The sequence below is a fragment of the Oncorhynchus masou genome, chromosome 22 (genome assembly GCF_036934945.1).
Source record: "Oncorhynchus masou masou isolate Uvic2021 chromosome 22, UVic_Omas_1.1, whole genome shotgun sequence".
Lineage (NCBI taxonomy): Eukaryota > Metazoa > Chordata > Actinopteri > Salmoniformes > Salmonidae > Oncorhynchus > Oncorhynchus masou.
The window spans coordinates 53,698,532-53,712,947 of record NC_088233.1 but is presented as its reverse complement, the minus strand read 5'-3'; the positions used below and the strand labels follow the sequence as shown (position 1 = coordinate 53,712,947).

The 14,416-nt window shown below is 44.8% G+C and overlaps 1 pseudogene; it reads right to left on the bottom strand.

The window, feature by feature from the left end:
* Positions 1-542: 542 nt before the first annotated feature.
* LOC135508759 (protein unc-119 homolog A-like) overlaps positions 543-14,416 on the bottom strand; it is a 45,675-nt pseudogene continuing 31,801 nt past the window's right edge.

Genomic DNA, 14,416 nt, shown 5'->3' with positions numbered 1-14,416 from the left:
ATGTACTTGTATATTTACCATGATATGTGATGTCAAATCTATGTATATTTACCAGTCATATGATATTATGCAGTAAAACTGAGTTATAGTGATGGACGAAGAGTATAACTGAAACACTTTTCAAAATCAGGTAACTCATTTAAGTTTTAGACTCACATGTTGTACACACTGACAGACACACATGCATGCGCACACACACACACACACACAGTCATAACAAACATACAGACTTGTACACACACCCACAGAATAAATATACAGAGAGGTTTATATACACACACACACGTTTCTTCTTTAGACTACTGGTCCTATACAGAAACTTGCTGGTGTTATTACCTCTGTCACTTTGTGTGTTGGTGCATGTGTTCCCAGACAAGCCACACACACACACACACACACACACACACACACACACACACACACACACACACACACACACACACACACACACACACACACACACACACACACACACACACACACACACACACACACACACACACACACACACACACACACACACACACACAGGGCTGAGTGGTGTTTCTGTAGCTTTTCCATAGGGCTGAGAGGGAGGATGAGAGCATGGGATCAGTAGGTTGTTAACACTGAGTAACATGGTCCCTCTGTCTGTCTGTCTGTCTGTCTGTCTGCAAGAGCCTGGTTGGTCCTCCATCCTCTATGGGCCGCCACTGTAGGAGTAGTCTGCCTTGTTGTGCATCACCAGCTTGTTGTCCACAAAGTAGAAACTGTCGGACTGTGTCTTATACGGGTGCAGGATCATCTCTCGCACTGCAGGGAGCAACAGAGACACAACACATTATATGTATTAGTTGTTTTCAATTGCTAACAACCATTGGTCAATACTGAAGCCACTTTTTCAAAACTGTTCACACAGTCTGCATTACCAACATGCATCTTGGCCGAACAATTAATCTCCCTCCAAAACTCACTCAGACCACCAAAACACTTCATACTGTCCATTTCTCAAAATAAGCTCGTTCGACCAGAACACCGGCAACAATTCTCACTCAGAAAGCATACATTGTCACTCATAACACACTGACCTAAAAAACAATAACAACAGGGAGCATTACATAAATTATGTTCTCTTTGAAGTGTGAATTAATTTTCACATAAATCAGTATTTCATTATAGAATAAGAATAACACCTTTTCACTTACTTAGAAATGTCCTTGATTTTTAAAGAAAATAAAACAAATTGTCCATTCAAATAACTTGTTGAGTATCTGAGGCTTCAATTACAGGCTCAAAATGGCTAGAAACAAAGAACTTTCTTTTGAAACTCATCAGTCTATTCTTGTCCTGAGAAATGAAGGCTATTCCATGTGACAAATTGCCAAGAAACTGAAGATCTGGTACAACGCCATGTACTACTCCCTTCACAGAACAGCACAAACTAGCTCTAACCAGAATAGAAAGAGGAATGGGAGGCCCTGGTGCACAACTGAACAAGGGGACAAATACATTAGCGTGTCTAGTTTGAGAAACAGACGCCTCGCAAGTCCTCAATGTCAACAGTGAAGAGGCAGAGTTCCTCTGTCCAGTGTCTGTGTTCTTTTGCCCATTTAATCTTTTCTTTTTATTGGCCAGTCTGATATATGGCTTTTTTACATTTTTAACTCTGCCTACAAGACCAGCATCCCGGAGTCACCTCTTCACTGTTGATGTTGAGACTGATGTTTAGCGGGGGTGAACATACTGAACAAAAATGTGAACATACTGTATTGTACTGTAGTATGTAGTTCAATTGTCATTGAAGGATGCACATCTCACCAGTTGTTTGCCGTGAATATTCGTACTATAGATGCAACTGTTGAACACTGCAGATTTGGCTGGACCCTTAAACCGGCCTCTCTCAAAGAGAGACCATGGTTTACAACATGGTCAATAATTGTGGCACTTATCTCGTCAGAGACCACCGCTCTTGGTCTTCCTCTCGTTTGTAATCCACGCATTCTCCCTCTCCCTGCCACTCTTTATTCCCCACCACCTGCCTGTCTTCCTTGATCCATGTTCCCAAACAAAATCATTCCGAAGCCGTCCTCTTTTGTCTGTTTGGTAACAAGACTAAGACTTGGGTAGGCTATCAGATGAAATTGCAATCAGCTGTGTTTGGAACGATTAAATATTCTTCTGAGATTTTCTATGTTTCAATCTGGTTACTGCAGAAATGCACAACATTTGCCATCATTTTAGTTTGGATTTCAGAGAGTGTTGTCATTGAATGTATTTTGTGTGAAAGCAATGAAAAATGATTCACCGTTTTTCGACATACAGTTCTGTTTCGCTGACTGTGTGAAGAGTTTTGACAATGTGACTTCAGTTTTGACCAATGCATGTTAGCAATTGAAAATAACTGTATCCCTTGTGTGGTGTTCATGTTTTTGTTCACCCAATGTTCGCGGGTCTGATGGACCAACAACATTATTGGGTTTTTAATTACCAAACAGATCAAAATCACCACATAACAACACTGTGGCTGTGTCCGAATACCCATACTAGCGTACTACATCCTTAAACTGCATAATTTGTACTCATCGTTACATACTATATAGCACATACTGTTCAATAAAAACCATGCAGTATGCCATGCCCACATTGGACTGGCTGAGAAGGCGGGGCGGGGCCGAGTGAGGGAGTTTTTTCCCCAAAATCAACAGACTTCTCATTAACCAGCCTGGATAATAGCTAATATCCAATTAGATTTTCTCTCTAAACTCTGAATAAAATAGGAATAGAGTTACACAGTGCCTTCAGAAAGTATTCACATCCCTTTACTTTTTCCACGTTTTGTTGTGTTACAGCCTGAATTTAAAATGGATTCAAGTTAGATTTTGTTCCAATGGCTGACACACAGTAACCCTCAATGTCCAGGTGGAATTATGTTATTAGACATGCTTACAAAATAATAAAAAATTAACAGCTGAAATGTCTTGTGTCAATAAGTATTCAACGCTTTTGTTATGGCAAGCCTAAATAAGTTCAGGAGGAGAAATGTGCTTAAGAAGTAACGTAATAAGTTGCATGGACTCACTCTGTGTGCAATAATAGAGTTTAACGTGATTTTTTGAATAACTACCCCATCTCTGTACCCCACATAATTATCTATAAGGTCCCTCAGTCAAGCAGTGAATTTAAAACACAGGTTCAGCCACAAAGACCAAGGAGGTTTTCCAATGCCTCACAAAGATGGGCACCTATTGGTGGATGGGTAAAAATACAGTGGGGCAAAACAAGTATTTAGTCAGCCACCAATTGTGCAAGTTCTCCCACTTAAAAAGATGAGAGAGGCCTGTAATTTTCATCATAGGTACACTTCAACTATGACAGACAAAATGAGAAAGAAAATCCAGAAAATCATATTGTAGGACTTTTAATGAATTTATTTGCAAATTATGGTGGAAAATAAGTATTAGTATCATAAATGTGGCATAACTGTGACATAATCACCCATGTCAAATGTGACATAACCCACTATGTCGAATATGTGTCACAAGTCTCAGGAGACTCGCCTGAAGTCAGTACCTTCAATATACCAACTTCTGTTTGGTAGTGTCTGAACCGTTTGGGCTACAAACTAATGGGACCCCACTGTGAAAAGGGGAGACTCTAATGAACATGATGGTGTTCTCATCTGAAGGTTACCGGTACTGGTTAAAAACAATGAATTATTTTATTTTTTACATCTCCTACATTTAGGACAGACATTTCAAGAATAGTTTATTATGATGTTATTCAATGCGTTTCTAAGGGCAATAGTAGTAAAGGCCAAAATCAATATTTTATCAAATCATTTTTCTACATATCCTAAGATCTTAAAACTCCAAATCAAATAGCTAAATAATCCATAGTATGACCATCTTAAAACAACTCCATATGTCAGTATAGCTTGGATAATAGCTAATATCCAATTAGATTTTCTCTCTAAACTCTGAATAGAATAGGAATAGAGTTATACAGTGCCTTCAGAAAGTATTCCCCCAACATATTCAACTCTAAAAAGAGTGAAAAATGATATTACAATAAATAAAAGTGGCCACTTGATTTGCAAACTCATCAGATGTGCGCTTTACTCCGCTACAGAAGCACAGCTAACCAAACAACAGTGCAGGGCATGCACACTAAATTAAGGGCAACTACACTCAAAAATGTATGTTTCTTAGATTTTTCCCAGACATCAAAAGTCATCCCCTGATGTTGTTTAAGCATTTTTGTGAACACAGACACACTTGTTTAAATTGATGGGGCATGTGAAAGAAATGCTTTAACCACCCGCCAGCCACATGTAGCTAAGGTCTGCTGCCTCATTTTGTATGATGGCAATTTGCATATACTCCAGAACGTTATGAAGAGTGATCAGTTGAATTGCAATTAATTGCAAAGTCCCTCTTTGCCAATGCAAATGAACTAAATTCCCCGAAAACATTTCCACTGCATTTCAGCCCTGCCACAAAAGGACCAGCTGACATCATGTCAGTGATTCTCTTGTTAACACAGGTGTGAGGGTTGACGAGGACAAGGCTGGAGATCACTCTGTCATGCTGATTGAGTTCGAATAACAGACTGGAAGCTTCAAAAGGAGGTTGGTGCTTGGAATAGTTGTTCTTCCTCTGTCAACCATGGTTACCTGCAAGGAAACACGTGCCATCATCCTTGCTTTGCACAAAAAGGGCTTCACAGGCAAGGATATTACTGCCAGTAAGATTGCACCTAAATCAACCATTAATCGGATCATCAAGAACTTCAAGGAGAGCGGTTCAATTGTTGTGAAGAAGGCATCAGGGCACCCAAGAAGGTCCAGCAAGAAAGTTGATTCAGGTTTGGGATCGGGGCCCCACCAGTATAGAGCTTGCTCAGGAATGGCAGCAGGCAGGTGTGAGTGCATCTGCACGCACAGTGAGGCGAAGACTTTTGGAGGATGGCCTGGTGTCAAGAAGGGCAGCAAAGAATCCACTTCTCTCCAGGACAAACATCAGGGACAGACTGATATTCTGCAAAAGGTACAGGGATTGGATTGCTGAGGACTGGGGTAAAGTCATTTTCTCTGATGAATCACCTTTCCAATTGTTTGGGGCATCTGTAAAAAAGCTTGTCCGGAGACAACAAGGTGAGCGCTACCATCAGTCCTGTGTCATGCCAACAGTAAAGCATCCTGAGACCATTCATGTGTGGGGTTGCTTCTCAGCCAGTGAGAAGTGGGTTCACTCACAATTTTGACTAAGAACACAGCCAGGAATAAAGAATGGTACCAACACATCCTCCGAGAGCAACTTCTCCCAACCATCCAGGAACAGTTTGGTGATGAACAATGCCTTTTCTAGCATGATGGAGCACCTTGCCATAAGGAAAAAGTGATAACGAAGTGGCTCGGGGAACAAAACATTGATATTTTGGGTCCATGGCCAGGAAACTTCCCAGACCTTAATCCCATTGAGAACTTGTGGTCAATCCTCAAGAGGCGGGTGGACAAACAAAACCCCACAAATTCTGACAAACTCCAAGCGTTGATTATGCAAGAATGGGCTGCCATCAGTCAGGATGTGGCCCAGAAGTTAATTGACAGGATGCCAAGGCAGATTGCAGAGGTTTTGAAAAATAAGGGTCAACACTGCAAATATTGACTCTTTGCATCAACGTCATGTAATTGTCAATAAAAGCCTTTGACACTTATGAAATGCTTGTAATTATACCTCAGTATTCCATAGTAACATCTGACAAAGATATCTAAACACACTGAAGCAGCAAACTTTGTGAAAATTAATATTTGTGTCATTCTCAAAACCTTTGGCCACAACTGTACACCTGGTTAACTTGATTGTTCACATCTGGTGAAGTTGAGTCTTTTGTTTAGACATGCTACTAGCTTGCTAGCTAAACAATGAACCATAATCCTCATACATTAGCAATAGAAACAAATTGTCATAGCTATACACCATGCATGACATTATGTAGTATGAATCTACAGGTATCTAAAGCCAACCAACTTGGTTCAATGTTAGCTAGCTAACAGTACGTTTTAACTTGCAATGAAAACAACTTTCTGACAAAATGAGAAACTTCTAATATTTGAAAATGTAGCTAGAATCTTACCTGTATACATGGATGAATGATTCACGCCAGACTGCAACCCCTTTCATTGAATAAGACATCATGTGTCATTTCTGTTTAGTTTGTACAGCTTGCTTGGCCCCTTTGTATCAAGTCACTCTGGTTCACACTGACCATGTGCAATGCCATAAGAATCATCAGATCTTTCTCCCTCTCTGTCACGGATGGTTGCCCTTAGTTTGAAGATGTAATTCAGAGATTACACAGCCTTCTGTGTTCTCTTTTCGACTCCCTCTGCATTTGCAATCAAACATCTGAATTTTCACATCCCTGAGTCAAAAGTTTGTAGAAGCACCTTTGGCAGCGATTACAGTCTTTCTGGGTACATTTCTAAGAGCTTTCCACACCTGGATTGTGCAACATGTTCCCATTATTATTTAAACAATTCTTCAAGCTCTGTTAAATCGGTTGTTGATCATTGCTTGACAACCAATTTCAGGTCTTGCCATAGATTTTCAAGAAAATGTAAGTCAAAACACGGCCACTCAGGAGTGTTCACTGTCTTCTTAGTAAGCAACTCCAGTGTAGATTTGGCCTTGTGTTTTAGGTTATTGTTCAGCTGAAAGGTGAATTAATCTCCCAGTGTGGTGAAAAGCAGACTAAACCAGGTTTCCTCTAGGATTATTTTTATCCTGAAAAACTCCCCATTATAACATGATGCAGCCACCACTATGCTTGAAAATATAGAGAGTGATATTCAGTAATGTGTTGTATTGGATCACAGCCAAGTCACCATTGGCATCATGGTGAAAACCCTGAGCGGTTTCCTTCCTCTCCGGCAACTTAGTTAGGAAGGACAGCTATATCTTTGTAGTGACTGGGTATATTGATACACCATCTAAAGTGTAATTAATAACTTCAATGTCAGATTTTTTTCATTTTTACCAATCTACCAATAGGTGCCCTTATTTGCGAGGCATTGGGAAACCTCCCTGGTCTTTGTGCTTGAATCTGTGCTTAAAATTCACTGCTTGACTGAGGGACATTACATATAATCGTGTCATGTCTTGTTATGTCTGTTCCTGTCCTTTCTCTTCACTCTGTCTCTCTCTGCTGGTCTTTTTAGGTTACCTTCTCTGTCTCTCATTCTTCAGCTGTTCTACATTTCCCCTAACTAGCTCATTCACTCTTTCCCCACCTGTTCTCTCTTCCCCTCTGATTAGGTCTCTATTTCTCTCTCTGTTCCTGCTACTTTCAGTGTCTGATTCTTGTTTGTGTTTTTTGATACCAGAAGCAAGCTGTCGTCCCGTTTGCTTCCACCTTGTCCTATCCTGTCGGAGTCTGCCTGGCAGGTGCATCCTGCATTATACTACGTTCTTTGTTCCTTTGACTACGTTGGAAGAGGATTTATGCCATTCCTGTTTTTTCATTAAAGAACTCTGTTTTCTGTTAAAACCGCTTTTGGGTCTTCACTCAAGTACATAACAGAAGAATCAGACCAAGAATGGACCCAGCGGCTCCGGACCCTTTTCACTCCGCCGTCGAGATCCAGGGAGCGATGCTAGGCAGACACGAGGAGGAATTGTCTGCTGCTCGACATGCCGTTGAGACCCTGGCCGTCCAAGTCTCCGACCTCACAAGACAGGTTCACCAACTCCACCTCGATCCACCGCCCACTTCCAGGGTTTCCGAGTCTCCGGAGCCCAGGATCAACAACCCGCCGTGTTACTCTGGGGAGCCCACTGAGTGCCGCTCATTCCTCACTCAGTGTGATGTGGTGTTCTCTCTCCAGCCCAACACTTACTCCAGGAGCGCAGCCCGCATCGCCTACGTCATTTCTCTCCTTACCGGACGGGCGCGTGAGTGGGGCACGGCAATCTGGGAGGCGAGGGCTGAGTGTATTAACCAGTATCAGGACTTTAAGGAGGAGATGATACGGGTTTTTGACCGTTCTGTTTTTGGCGAGGAGGCTTCCAGGGCCCTGTCTTCCCTATGTCAGGGGAATAGATCCATAACGGATTATTCTATTGAGTTTCGCACTCTCGCTGCCTCTAGTGACTGGAACGAGCCGGCTTTGCTCGCTCGTTTTCTGGAGGGTCTCCTTGTCGAGGTTAAGGATGAGATCCTCTCCCGGGAGGTTCCTTCCAGTCTGGACTCCTTAATAGCTCTCGCTATTCGCATAGAGCGACGGTTTGATCTTCGTCGCCGAGCTCGTGGAAAGGAGCTCGCGTTCTCCGTTGCTCCCCTCTCCACATCACTGCCACCTGCCGCATCACTGCCACCCTCCTCCGCTCGGATGCTGAGCCTATGCAGCTGGGGGTATCCGCATCTCGGCCAAGGAGAGGGAACGGAGAATCACCAATCGTCTCTGTCTCTACTGCGGCTCCGCTGGTCATTTTGTCACCTCATGTCCAGTAAAAGCCAGAGCTCATCAGTAAGAGGAGGGCTACTGGTGAGCGCAACTACTCAGGCCTCTCCTTCTGGATCACGCACTACCTTTCCGGTCCATCTCCGCTGGCCCGGTTCATCTGCTTCCTGCAGTGCCTTGATAGACTCTGGGGCGGAGGGCTGTTTTATGGACGAGACCTGGGCTCGGGAACATGACATTCCTCTCAGACAGTTAGGGGAGCCCACGGCCTTGTTCGCTTTAGATGGTAGTTCTCTCCCCAAGATTCAGCGTGAGACGCTGCCTTTAACCCTCACTGTCTCTGGTAATCATAGCGAAACCATTTCTTTTTTAATTTTTCGTTCACCTTTTACACCTGTTGTTTTGGGTCATCCCTGGCTAGTGCGCCATAACCCTTCTATTAATTGGTCTAGTAATACTATCCTATCCTGGAATGCTTCTTGTCATGTGACCTGTTTAATGTCTGCTATCCCTCCTGTTTCCTCTGTCTCTACTTCACAGGAGGAGCCTGGCGATTTGACAGGGGTGCCGGAGGAGTATCACGATCTGTGCACGGTGTTCAGTCGTTCCAGGGCCACTTCTCTCCCTCCACACCGGTCGTATGACTGTAGTATTGATCTCCTTCCGGGAACTACTCCCCCCCGGGGTAGATTATACTCTCTGTCGGCTCCCGAACGTAAGGCTCTCGAGGATTATTTGTCGGTTTCGCTCGACGCCGGTACCATAGTCTCCTCCTCCTCTCCCGCCGGAGCGGGGTTTTTTTTTGTTCAGAAGAAGGACGGGTCCCTGCGCCCATGCGTGGATTATCGAGGGCTGAATGACATAACAGTTAAGAATCGTTATCCGCTTCCTCTTATGTCTTCAGCCTTCGAGATCCTGCAGGGAGCCAGGTTTTTCACCAAATTGGACCTTCGTAACGCCTACCATCTCGTGCGCATTAGGGAGGGGGACGAGTGGAAGACGGCGTTTAACACTCCGTTAGGGCACTTTGAATACCGGGTTCTTCCTTTCGGCCTCGTTAACGCTCCAGCTGTCTTTCAGGCACTAGTTAACGACGTCCTGAGAGACATGCTGAACATTTTTGTTTTCGTTTACATGGACGATATCCTGATTTTTTCTCCGTCTCTCTCGATTCATGTTCAGCACGTGCGACGCGTCCTCCAGCGCCTTTTGGAGAACTGTCTTTATGTGAAGGCTGAGAAGTGCACTTTTCATGCCGCCTCTGTCCCTTTTCTCGGTTCCGTTATTTCCGCTGAGGGCATTAAGATGGATCCCGCTAAGGTCCAGGCTGTCATTGATTGGCCCGTTCCTAAGTCACGCGTCGAGCTGCAGCGCTTTCTGGGCTTCGCTAATTTCTATCGTCGTTTCATCCGTAATTTCGGTCAGTGGCAGCTCCCCTCACAGCCCGTACTTCTGTTAAGACGTGCTTTAAGTGGTCCGTTTCCGCCCAGGGAGCTTTTGATCTTCTTAAGAATCATTTTACATCCGCACCTATTCTTGTTACACCTGACATCTCTAGTCAGTTTGTTGTTGAGGTTGACCAGAGGTGGGCGTGGGAGCCATTCTTTCTCAGCGCTCTCTCTCTGACGGCAAGGTCCATCCTTGCGCGTTTTTCTCTCATCGCTTATCGCCGTCAGAACGTAACTATGATGTTGGTAATTCTGCTCGCCATCCGCTTAGCCCTAGGCGAATGGCGACAGTGGTTGGAGGGCGACCGTTCCTTTTGTCGTTTGGACTGACCATAGGAACCTTGAGTACATCCGTTCAGCCAAACGACTTAATGCGCGTCAGGCTCGTTGGGCTCTGTTTTTCGCTCGTTTCGATTTGTTATTTCTTATCGTCCGGGCTCCAAAAACACCAAGCCTGATGCTTTATCTCGTCTCTTCAGTTCTTCTGAGGTCTCCACCGACCCCGATTCTCCCTGACGGGCGTGTTGTCGGGTTGACTGTCTGGGGAATTGAGAGGCAGGTAAAGCAAGCACTCGCTCACACTCCGTCGCCGCGAGCTTGTCCTAGGAACCTTCTGTTCGTTCCCGTTCCTACTCGTCCGGCCGTTCTTCAGTGGGCCCACTCTGCCAAGTTAGCCGGCCACCCCGGCGTTCGGGGTACGCTGCTTCCATTCGCCAGCGTTTCTGGTGGCCCACTCGGGAACGTGACGCGCGTCGATTTGTCGCCGCTTGTTCGGTCTGCGCGCAGACTAAATCTGGGAACTCTCCTCCTGCCGGCCGTCTCAGACCGCTTCCCATTCCCTCTCGACCGTGGTCTCACATCGCTTTAGATTTTATCACCGGACTGCCTTCATCAGCGGGGAAGACAGTTATTCTTACGGTTGTCGATAGATTCTCTAAGGCGGCTCATTTCATTCCTCTCGATAAGCTCCCTTCTGCTAAGGAGACGGCTCAGATCATTATCGAGAATGTTTTCCGTATTCATGGCCTTCCTTCTGACGTCGTTTCCGACAGAGGCCCGCAGTTCACGTCCCAATTTTGGAGGGAGTTTTGCCGTTTGATTGGGGCTTCCGTCAGTCTCTCGTCCGGCTTTCATCCCCAGTCTAACGGTCAAGCCGAACGGGCCAATCAGACTGTTGGTCGCATTTTACGCAGTCTTTCTTTTCGTAACCCTGCGTCTTGGTCAGAACAGCTCCCCTGGGCAGAGTACGCCCACAACTTGCTTCCTCGTCTGCTACCGGTCTATCCCCTTTTCAGAGTAGCCTCGGGTACCAGCCTCCGCTGTTCTCTTCTCAGCTCGCCGAGTCCTGCGTCCCCTCCGCTCAGGCTTTTGTCCAGCGTTGCGAGCGCACCTGGAAGGGGGTCAGGTCGGCACTTTGCCGTAATAGGGCGCAGACTGTGAGGGCCGCTAATAAGCGTAGGACCAAGAGTCCTAGATATTGTTGCGGTCAGAGAGTATGGCTCTCCACTCAGAACCTTCCCCTTAAGACAGCTTCTCGCAAGTTGGCCCCGCGGTTCATTGGTCCGTTCCGTATTTCTCAGGTCATTAATCCTGTCGCAGTGCGACTTCTTCTCCAGCTATCTTCGTCGCGTTCACCCGGTCTTCCATGTCTCCTGTGTTAAGCCCGTTCTTCGCGCCCCCGCTCGTCCCCCCCCCATCCTTGTCGAGGGCGCACCCATCTACAGGGTTCGTAAGATTTTGGACATGCGCCCTCGGGGCCGTGGTCATCAGTACCTAGTGGATTGGGAGGGGTACGGTCCTGAGGAGAGGAGTTGGGTTCCCTCTCGGGACGTGCTGGACCGTTCGCTGATCGATGATTTCCTCCGTTGCCGCCAGGTTTCCTCCTCGAGTGCGCCAGGAGGCGCTCGGTGAGTGGGGGGGGGGTACTGTCATGTCTTGTTATGTCTGTTCCTGTCCTTTCTCTTCACTCTGTCTCTCTCTGCTGGTCTTTTTAGGTTACCTTCTCTGTCTCTCATTCTTCAGCTGTTCTACATTTCCCCTAACTAGCTCATTCACTCTTTCCCCACCTGTTCTCTCTTCCCCCTCTGATTAGGTCTCTATTTCTCTCTCTGTTCCTGCTACTTTCAGTTTCTGATTCTTGTTTGTGTTTTTTGATACCAGAAGCAAGCTGTCGTCCCGTTTGCTTCCACCTTGTCCTATCCTGTCGGAGTCTGCCTGGCAGGTGCATCCTGCATTATACTACGTTCTTTTGTTCCTTTGACTACGTTGGAAGAGGATTTATGCCATTCCTGTTTTTTCATTAAAGAACTCTGTTTTCTGTTAAAACCGCTTTTGGGTCTTCACTCAAGTACATAACATAATCGTATGTATGGGGTACAGAGATGAGGTAGTCATTCAAAAATCATGTTAAACACTATTATTGCACATAGAGTGAGTCCATGAAACTTATTACGTGACTCGTTATGCACGGTTTTACTCCTGAATTTATTTAGGCTTGCTATAACAAAGGGGTTGACTACTTACTTACTGACTCAAGACCTTTCAGCGTTTCTTTTGTAATTAATTTGTAAAAATGTAAAAACTACTTTGACATTATGGGGTATTGTGTGTAAACACTGACCAAAACAATCTTAATTTAATCTATTTGAAGCTCTAACGAAGAAAACCAGAAACACTTTTCAATGAGAAAACAGAAAAACAAAACATATATTGACTTCTGTTTTCAAGTAGGCTACGATGCAATACTTGTGATCATGTTAAGGAGAACAAAACTACTTAGCCTACATTTGAACACCCGTGCAGAAGCTTTGCTATTCGGCTTCTTCCCAATTAAGTAGCCTAGTTTTGTTGTTTGGCTACTTGAAGAGAACTATGTCCTATCACTCGCAGCCCACCTCTTCCAATGTATTGTGGAAAAGTGTGCATCGAATTCTACTAGACGAAGATCCAAAATGAGTATAACATCCTGGCATTTATACCATACTCGATTTTTGAAAATGTACATACTATAACTATAATTCTATTTTCGCATACTGAGAATGCGTCATGTGCAATTGCATTGTTTCCTGCTATTTATTGATTTCAGTAGCACATCCCCATATCTAATTGATCAGCTGTTGTCAAAGCCGAAATAAATTACATCCAGGCATTTAAAGTATGCTCGATTTTGAAAATGTTGCATACTATTAAACATAATTGTTTATTAATAATAATAATTAATAACCAAATATGGGTATTCGGACACAACTACTGTCTGTCAGCACATTTCCCAGGCCTCTCTCTCTCTCTTGCTGTGTGTGTGTGTGTGTGTGTGTGTGTGTGTGTGTGTGTGTGTGTGTGTGTGTGTGTGTGTGTGTGTGTGTGTGTGTGTGTGTGTGTGTGTGTGTGTGTGTGTGTGTGTGTGTGTGTGTGTGTGTGTGTGTGTGTGTGTACTCACTGATATCCTCAGACAGAGGGGGGAACTCATAGATGTGTTCGCAAGTGTTCTTGCTACTGGGCATACAGAAGCCGAACTCAAAGTCAAAGCTTTTGAGCAGCTTCTCTCTGAAGTAGTGCCTCTCAATCATCCGGAAGTTCTCTATGGGCATGTCTCCTACGGTGAACTCAACACTGAGAGAGGGGAAGGATGGTGAGATAAAGGCAGAAAGAGTGGGGGAAGGCAATTTCCTTGGGATTAAAATGTGTCCTTCTTTGTAGAGTTAGAGTTAGACTTCAGTGTAAATTGAGGGTTAGGCTTAGACTTTTGTGTACATTAGGGTTAGACCTCTTTGTGAGTTAATGGGTTAGACTTACGTGGCGCCAACTTGTCTTAGCCGGAGGAAGGCGGGGGTGAACTGGTAGCGGACAAACCTCCCGGCGTTTGTATCAATGACGCTTTTATCTCCTGCTTTATCTACGCACAGACAGACAGACAGACAGACAGACAGACAGACAGACAGACAGACAACACTCAAAGGTAACACTCGTCATAATAGGCCAATCAGACCCCTGTGTGTGTGTGTGTGTGTCTCACCTGTATGAGGAGGTTTGGTGATTTCGAACAGCACTGTGCCTGTCTCCATGTCTCTGATCTTGAACCTGGTGAAGTCAATGCTGTACACATTCTCACCTGGCCCACATAAGTAGTCTGATAGAGGGAGAGGGAGGGAGGGAGGGAGGGAGAGGGAGGGAGGGAGGGAGGGAGGGAGGGAGGGAGGGAGGGAGGGAGGGAGGGAGGGAGGGAGGGACGGAAAGGGGGTATTAAGGGAGGGAAAAGGAGAGAAAGAGAGGATGTTAATATAAACACACTATCAACTATTTCTTTTCTTTCTTTACAGAAGAAATGAAGTCTTCATCTACTGATCCTCTGTTTCTGTAAAGTCTTTAAATAAATGGTTGCCAATGCTGAGTGCATAACAACAACCTTGAGGATCACACATACAGTGTAAATAGGTTAGGTTACTAGGAATACACAGGCAGGAGATTACCAAAGCAATATTCTATCTTTATCTTATTTAAACAGGGACATCCTATTGAGACCAAAGCTTAT